Source organism: Protopterus annectens, chromosome 1.part1 (assembly GCF_019279795.1).
Source record: "Protopterus annectens isolate FY-2018-M chromosome 1.part1, PAN1.0, whole genome shotgun sequence".
Taxonomy (NCBI): domain Eukaryota; kingdom Metazoa; phylum Chordata; order Ceratodontiformes; family Protopteridae; genus Protopterus; species Protopterus annectens.
In genome coordinates, this window is record NC_056726.1 from 1,016,469,023 (window position 1) to 1,016,478,291 (window position 9,269).

The following is a 9,269-nucleotide window of genomic DNA, read 5'->3' on the forward strand; positions in this document are numbered from 1 at the left end:
TACATATGAGGTGTAGGTAAGGACAGTTGTGGTAACTGTGTAAGGGCAGTGCTGAATTTACATATGGTGTGTAGGTAAGGATGGTTGTGGTAAATGCATACGAGCAGTGCTGTATTTTCACATGGGGAGAAAGTAAGAGTGGTGGTGGCAATTATGTTAACTGTAGGGTGTAGACAAGGATGCTGTTCGCAACTTTTGTAAGCTCTGCTGTTTTCACATATGGTGTATCGTGACATGTTTTCTTTAGTAATATGCATGGTGTTTCGTAACATGTTTTCTTTCATAAGATTCATGGTGTATCCTGACATGTTTTCCTTGGAAAGATTCATGGTGTATTGTGACATGTTTTTCTTGGTAAGATTCATGGTGTATCCTGACATGTTTTCCTTGGAAAGATTCATGGTGTATTGTGACATGTTTTCCTTGGTAAGATTCATGGTGTATCGTGACATGTTTTCCTTGGTAAGATTCATGGTGTATCATGACATGTTTTCCTTGGTAAGATTCACGGTGTATCATGACACGTTTTCCTTGGTAAGATTCATGGTGTATCATGACATGTTTTCCTTGGTAAGATTCATGGTGCATCATGACATGTTTTCCTTGGTAAGATTCACGGTGTATCATGACATGTTTTCCTTGGTAAGATTCATGGTGTATCATGACATGTTTTCCTTGGTAAGATTCACAGTGTATCATGACATGTTTTCCTTGGTAAGATTCATGGTGTATCATGACATGTTTTCCTTGGTAAGATTCATGGTGTATCGTGACATGTTTTCCTTGTTAAGATTCATGGTGTATCGTGACATGTTTTCCTTGGTTAGTTTCATGGTGTATTGTGACATGTTTTCCTTGGTAAGATTCATGGTGTATCATGACATGTTTTCCTTGGTAGGATTCATGGTGTATCATGACATGTTTTCCTTGGTAAGATTCATGGTGTATCGTGACATGTTTTCCTTGGTAAGATTCATGGAGTATCATGACATGTTTTCCTTGGTAAGATTCATGGTGTATCATGACATGTTTTCCTTGGTAAGATTCATGGTGTATCATGACATGTTTTCCTTGGTAAGATTCATGGTGTATCATGACATGTTTTCCTTGGTAAGATTCATGGTGTATCGTGACATGTTTTCCTTTGTAATATTCATACTTACTTTTGGAGAAAATGACTCTGGTAGGATCTGGTGTAAGATCTGTACTGGGTTCACATACTATGAGTACTATGGCACTTTGTGTGAGAGATTTGTAGTTTACAGATATGTGGATATAACGTGGACTTTGGGCTTGTTGTATGCTCTGTGCTGTTCTCTTCTAATGGATAATGGGTAGCTAATGGCTGCAATAGGAAATGCTGTGGCAGCTATGTTGTATAACGCAATGAGTGTTGACAAGTACAGTAATGCATCTCGCTATAAGATATATGCTGTGTTCATGTACAAAATGGTGCAGGTAAGTTATGTAGTGGGACCCAAGGCATTTGATATGTATCCATATGAAGTTAATGTGGATTGGGGTGGTTACTGGTATGACAGCATGGCTGTCTTTACAGACTGTCATACTGGCAATGACTGCAGCTCTGTTTGATGAAAGACTTATTCTCTGTTTATACAATGAAAGCATGGGTAAGGACTGCAGTAGGGCTTGAAGTGAGAGCTGTCCTGGGCTTATACACGTGGGTTTACATAGGGTTATATATTGGATTTTCCTGAATCTTTTGATGTCTTCACACAGTCTGTTTAAGATAAGGGCAATAGTGACACCTGATCTGGGAACCTATGCTGCATTCAGTGAAATGTGGCGTGATAGCTGCTGTGTCCATATATGGAGTGCAAGTAAGGGCTGTCATGTCACTTAGTCGGAGAACTGTGATTTGTTCACTTGCATGATGTAACAACAAGCTGTAACAGCAAATGGGGGAACCAGAAGAAGCTTAGAACTGAGACAGAAGGGAAAATAGTGGAACAGATTAACAGCTTCAAGTACTGGAAGGGTGGCTGAGGAGAGGGGAAGTCTGAATGCGGAGGGAAAAGCTGGAATCACAGGGGTTGCAGCCAACTGAAACAATGTCAAGTATAGTGTATGACACAAGAATGCCAAAGAACCTGTAAAGTAATGTGTACAAAGCAGTGGTGTGACCATTACTACAGTATGGTATGGAAACCTGCACTGTGAAGGCAGAGCAGTTGAGGAATCAAGAGATGAGGGAAAAGAAGTGCCTGAGAAGGATGGTAGGATGCACACTATGCGCCAGATGAAGAAATAAGAACATCAGAACAGAAGCCCAAGTAGCTCCAATCACAGAGAATGTCAAGGATTATAGTGGTTCAGGCACATGTGTAGTAAAGCATAAGACAATATGGTGAAGAAAAGTTAGGACAGACAGGAAGAGGTTAAGAGGATTTGAGGGTATCCAGCAAAGAGAAGGATGGATTGTCTGATGGACAACCTGCAACAGTCAGACATGACTATCAAAGGAGGTAGGAGAGTGGCATTAAACTGAGTGAGAAGGCAACAGTTGACACAACACCTTGACCCCATGTACAAATGTGGGAAAAAGGGATTGATGGTGATGATGATGATGATCTGGGCACTAGGAAGACAGGCAGTGTGATTCAGATTCACCAATATAGGTCTTCTCTTAATGGCACTGTGATGCCCCACCTCTTGGCCAGTAATCAAAGAGCATCAATCCTCACCACTGGCACCCGTGGGGGGTGTTCACTGAGAGGATAACAGGTACACACCCAGTATTCCCAGATGCAGCTGTCTGCATCAAGCACAATCAAGCACAATTTCCATTAAGACCACACAGGGGACACAGTCAGTCCAGGGCTGGTTTCTCCCTTTTTTTCCAGATCCTCAATAGGAATACCCACTGGCGCAGCTATAGAGTTGAGTCCTTAGACAGGGTTCCAAGCCAAGTCTTCCAACACTATCTCTGTCCAACCAGTGCTTCGTGTCCCTGCCCAAGTAACTGACACACATGCACACTCTTGGAGATTTGATTTACACACACACACACACACACACACACACACACACACACACACACACACACACACACACACACACACACACACACACACACACACACACACACACACACACACACACACACACACACACACACACACACACACACACACACACACACACACACACACACATGCACACACCTGAGAAAGGCTGGCTGAAGTTTACAAAATTCCAGCTAGCTGTGCTGGCAGTACGTCCTGTCCCCCTTCAAAGACTTAAGCTAGTTTTTCAAGTACCCTTTGAGAAACATTGCTTGAGACGGTTAAGTCTATCTGGGAATATCTTACACCATTCCCTGTCTTGAGAACTGATCTGTATTGGCATTACTGACACCACTACAGTGCTGCACTGTCATATCATATGCCTGCAACCCTAGGCTACACCTTAGTAACTTGGCATTTTTCTGGCTGGCTTGATGTAGCCATGTTAAGGGATTGTCATCTGTAACTACAATGAATTTCCTTTCATACAGATAAGGCTGAAGTTTTCACAGAGCCCATACTATGGCAGGGCATTCCTCCCAGGGTTGGAGCCTATGGCTGAGATATACCACTGGGTGCTCTTCTCCCTCTGAGGAAACCTGGCTGCATACAACCCCCACACCATGGTTTGAAGCATCCACCTGCACAGCAAATTCTTTGCTGTAATCTGGACTGACTAACACAGGGGGTCCTCCCAAAGCTCCTTTAAGCTTCTGGTCTTTAGGTGCATCACCCAACAGTGCTCCCACAGGCACGCCAGCAGGTCTGACATGAAATTGGCACCTCTGTCAGTCAGTATTTCCTTTGGGAACCTACCCTGCTGAAAATCTCTAACAAAGCATTTGCTACCTTTTCTGCCTCAATGGAGGACAAAGCCACTGCCTCAGGGTATCTAGTAGCATAATCTACTACCACTAGGCTATACTTCTTTCCTGTGGAACTTAGGATACTCAGAGGCCCCACAATATCCATAGCTACCCTTTGAACTGGCTCCTCAATCACAGGCAAAGGCACCAAAGGAGCTTTAACCTGGTCTCCTGCCTTGTCTACTTTTTGACACTGCTCACAGGTACTGTAGTACCCTGTTATATCCCTTGCAATCCCAGGCCAATTAAAATTATGCATAATACGTCTCTTGGTATGCTTTATGCCCATATGACCTGCAAAGGGAATGTCATGAGCTAAGGCTAGAAGTAGGCTCTGGGCACTACAAACTGCTGTATTACCTCATCTTCTAGCCCTCTCTCCGGGATCCAATCTCTATACAGTAACCCTTTGTTGCAGTGTATGGCCTTCCCTTTTTCTTGAGAATTAGGTGCCTCCCTAGCTACCTCCCTGCTATGTAGGGTCTGAGAGCTGAGCTTGTCTCAACTCTCCCTTTGTAACCCTTCCCAGCTCCCCTTCCACAGGAAGTCTGATGTCTTCTGACAGCAGTGCCTCACTGCCCTGCCAGCCTGGGTACTTCTACTCACCTCTGCCCTTGCAGTCACTCTGTCCAAGGGAACATCAGTACCCACCAGCAGCTGTGGCTCACCTTCAGTCTTACTGCTGCAGTATAGCCCCCTCACTGAAGTAGTCACCTCACCAGTCCTGGCTTCAAGTGTGCAGTCTGTCTGCCCCCCCCCCCAAACTACCAGACCCACATGCCTGTCTCCAAGCCTAAATGTTTGTAACTGCATACACACAAGATACTACATTAACAAAATCATTCCCTACCAGGACATCTTCAGGGATATCCTCAACACACCTACTTGTTTGCTTTCTTTTCCAAATTCCCAGTCAAGGTGCACCTTAACCAAAGGTATTTTGAGTGGGGTCCTCCTAAAGCTATGACTGGAGAAGTCTGCCCATGTAAGTAGTGTTCCTCTTTAACCATTGCAGGCTTCACAAAGGTTAGGTCAGATGCTATGTTTCCCTTAGTAGTGGCCTATTTCCCATCTACTAAGATAGGATGTAATTTCTTATTGCAGTTTGGTACCCTTGTTGTCTCCAGACAACTTTACCACTGGCATTCTGTTATTCCCACTTTTTGGATCCCCCACCTTTTGTTCCCCACCTTGCCTCTGTGGACATCTGTATGCTGCATGGCTCCACTTGTTACATTTAAAACATTTAACCCCTGATCCTGGCCATGTACCTGAACTAGTGGCTTCCCCTGTTACTGCTGGACTTTGTTGGGGCAGTTTAGGCTGCCCACCATGGGTTCCCTTATACCCATATGCAGCACTGGATATCTCTTTCCTGTGCAGTGATGCCCTATTTGCTAGGTATAGGTCTCCTATTTCCCCAACTCATCTGCAGAGTTGCATTCCTTGTTTGCCAACCAGATTCTCATGTCCTCAGGCAAAGTGCTAAGGGCTTGTTCCCCTCACCAAAAGGTCTGCCAACTTTTCAAAAGTGGTGGCCTCACATCCACTCACACACCTATGAAAATAAATGCTTAGTTCAGCAATATAATCACATACACATTCATCTGCCTTGCATCTATGCTCATGAAACCTTTTTCTATAAACTTCAGATGTTAACTTAAAGCATTCCAAGAAACAATTTTTAACTGTTTTATAACTTAAGCAATCAGTATCAGACAATTTAGAAACAGCCGTTACAGCTTTACCATGAAGTAGGGGGGTGAGAAACTGTACGCAGATCCCTCGGTCATCATTATACTGTTTGCATTCTCTTTCAAACATTTGAACTATGAAAATTATCACTTTCTTGGTACCGAGGAAGAAGTTTACTGACCTTTATTGCTTCTGGGGTACAGTTACTCCCTTCATATTACTTCCATGACCCTGGTGAAGAGTCAGCATTTCCTTTTCATATTGCCACTGCCTGTCATTTACTTCAGCCTCCAAACATTACAGTCTCTGTAACTCCAGATGTATTTTTAAGTCCTCTGAGGAAAAGTTGAACTGTCCATTTTCTGTGAGCTCTACATCCCCAAGGCCATTCTGGCTGTCTTCCTGGATGCTGGTCTGTAATACAGCTGTGATTAAGGCCACAATCATTTCCCCTTTAGTCAGGCTAGCATGCACCAGTCCTCTGGCTTGGCATATCTCAGCCAACTGGCTCCTTGTCAGCTTGCCATAATTCTCCATTAACATCCTCACCTGCTCTCCCTGAATAACTAAGCTAACACAAAATAAATAAAACTATTGTGGTATGAAACTCCGAATGTCCGCCATTTGGTTGCTTGAGAGTACAGGGCTTAGTGACCACTATTTACAGGCTATACAGAAGTTCAATATCCACACCACTGTTCACCAATATGTGATGTGGTGATCCCACCACTGCAAAGTAATATGTGAGGCCCCACCTCTGGGCCAGTAATCAAGGAGTATCAATCCTCACCATTGGCACCTGTGGGGAATGTTCACTGACAGCATAACAGGTACACACCAGTACTCCTAGATGTAGCTCTCTGCATCAAGCACAATTTCCCTTAAGAGCACACAGGGGTCTCAATCAGTCCAGGGCTGGTTTCTCCTTCTTTCACCAGATCCCCAGTAAGATTCCCCACTGGCACAGCTACAGAGTTGACCCCTTAGCCAGGGGTCCAAGCCAAGTCCTCTGACACTCTCTCTTTCCAACCAGTGCTTCGTCTCCCTGTCCAAGTAGCTGACACACACACACTCTTGGAGATTTGATTTGCCTGGAAAAGGTTGGCATAAGTTTATAAAATTCCAGCTAGCTGTGCTGGCAGTACCTCCTGTCATCACAGGCACTAATGAAACTTAAGAAAATTCCATGTGAATACCCCTGACATTCATGCATTCTTAGTCCTGCCATGGTGTAGCATCTAGTCTCTGACTATATTCAATAAAGGGAAGGCAATAGAGTCACTATGCAACAAAATTCGCAAGGACAGACATTGTGGTATCTTAGCATGTTGTCCTGTAGTGGCCCAACAGATCACTCAGAAGCTTCAAAATAGAATTTAAAGACTGAAAATATCAAATAACCTTTCCAATTTTGACAAGAGTATTGGAAAGATTTTCTTTTTTCCCTTGTTATATCTGTGGCATTGTAATATGCAGTGCATGATATTCAGTCTTCTAAACAGATTATTGGATAGTAAGTCATATACACTCAGACTTAAATTATTTACTGTATGTTGCACTTTTTCCTCCTTCTGTAAAAAAAAAAAGCCAGAGCCCATGTCTGTACACAGCCGTACTTCATCTGAATGACATTGGCTGTTAGAGCTATCTGAAAGAGGGGCACAATAAAAATTAAAAGATGGGAAATGCTCTAAATACACTTGTTACATTTAAGTTTTATGTACATATTTTCCATTATTTTCATTAATTTTACAATGAAATATTGTTTTTAAAATACCAAAAGAATGGTTAGTCTAAAAAAACTCACTAGTAGTATACCAAAGGCAAGTGCATGATAGTGGTATAGTGACATTAAAAACAAAACAAACAAAAAAGCGCAACACCAATGAATCAAGTAATACATAAAACAAATAATAAAAAGCTTTAGCAACATTCAATTATTCACTCTTAGCGAGTATAAAGTTTAACCACTTACATCCTTTTGTACTCCTGATTCAGTCACAGTTTTCACATCATCTTAAACATAGAAATTCTACCTAGCAATGATATATGGGTACATTGTCACAGTTTCTGTTATGAGCAAGGCTGCTACTGCAAAAGAAGTGGCCGCAATGTGCAAGCTGTGTGACTTTAGAGCCTGAAATTGGTTACTGTTTGATCAGTGTTCTACCCCAGTAAACAAATTCAAAATAATAAATAAAATGATTGTCACAGATTATCTGCACACACAACAGATTCCACAATGACATCTTGCAATGTTTCAGCCACTTAAGGATTTCTTCTGAAAAAGAACCATTTCAACTAAAAATGACATTCTGTTTTAATACCTCATGTTTTAATATCTGTATTTTCCTAACACAATAATTTTACATTATTACATATTATAAAATGTAGCTGGTGTTAAATCTTACTGTAGGCTAGCTCTGGTTTTAGTATATTAGTAAGTGAGCACATTTAACACAAAAATGAATGAGCATTTATTGCCCCCAAGTGCACAAAATAGTTGTATTTAATTAGAAAGCATATTTACCTTGGCTTGCACCATTTTTCTTCAGTTATATATCCTTGCAAGTTATTCGCTAATCAATTACAGTGGAGTGTTTACGTTTATATAGTCCTTGCAGAAAATCATCCAAATGTTTTAAAACTGTTGCACTGTACAGGGTGAGGTTATGACGGAAGCTGAATCATAGATAGCATTACTGTGCACTGAAAACGGAAGTGACAGAGGAAATCAGAAAAAGACAAAAAGACTGAACTGCTTCACTTGTAACTCATAGCTTTACCATTTTGTCAAAAGATATTTATTTTGTTGGTATATAATATTATATATTAGGCTTTTAAGAATTAATGACGGTTGTCGGTGTCACAGATATGACCACTGAAGTGTGGCACAAAATTTTTTTAATACCAGCCCAGAATAATATCATTAGAAAGATGAAAACTACACGAGCATAAACAAACAAAAAAAAAGATAGAACCACCTACACTAATGCATTTCATTGTATAAGGCAGTATTTTCCTGTTCAGCTTGCTTAATATGTATATTAACCTCTGAGGTGGACCATCAGGTGTGAGGCAAAGAAAATCACTTTGCCAGTTGAAATATCTTCATCTTCCTAGTATGATGAGTGTATTCTAATTATGCAGAAAGTGAATCACTGGTCCATCACAGCAGCTATTCAGTGATTGCTGGATCAGACATCTATGATGTCAAAGTTAGTAGGATCATAGTATCAGCACTACATTTGGGGAACAGCACTTCTGGTAATGACTGCGCCCTCCATACCCCCTTCTAATTATATAAAATAAGGCCAAGACTGCACAATCACAAGGCATATTTCCATCCCAGGGGACTTGTTCAATCTGAAACACTTGTCAATCATCTGTTTATTAGACTAAACTTTATCAGTTATACAGATGTCAACCAAGAATAAGGTCAACTAATTTCAGAAGACCCATATATAAATATATATATATATATATATATATTTATATATATATATATATATATATATATATATATATATATATATATATATATAAATTCATTTATCTTTCTCTCTCTCTGTATACATCTAGATATCTATATATATCTATATATAACTATCTATCTATCTATATATAACCATACAACACCACAACACCGACACACTACCACCACACACCATAAAAACCGACA

General features: G+C 41.0%; 1 protein-coding gene across 1 annotated transcript in view; it reads right to left on the reverse strand.

The window, feature by feature from the left end:
- The window catches only part of LOC122808774, a 36,795-nt gene extending 28,533 nt beyond the window's left edge, over positions 1-8,262 (reverse strand). The window contains exon 1 of the mRNA XM_044079807.1: positions 8,118-8,262. The gene's annotated coding sequence lies outside the window, so the exon portion shown is untranslated. The remainder of the gene's footprint in view (positions 1-8,117) is intronic.
- Between the last annotated feature and the right edge of the window lie 1,007 nt (positions 8,263-9,269).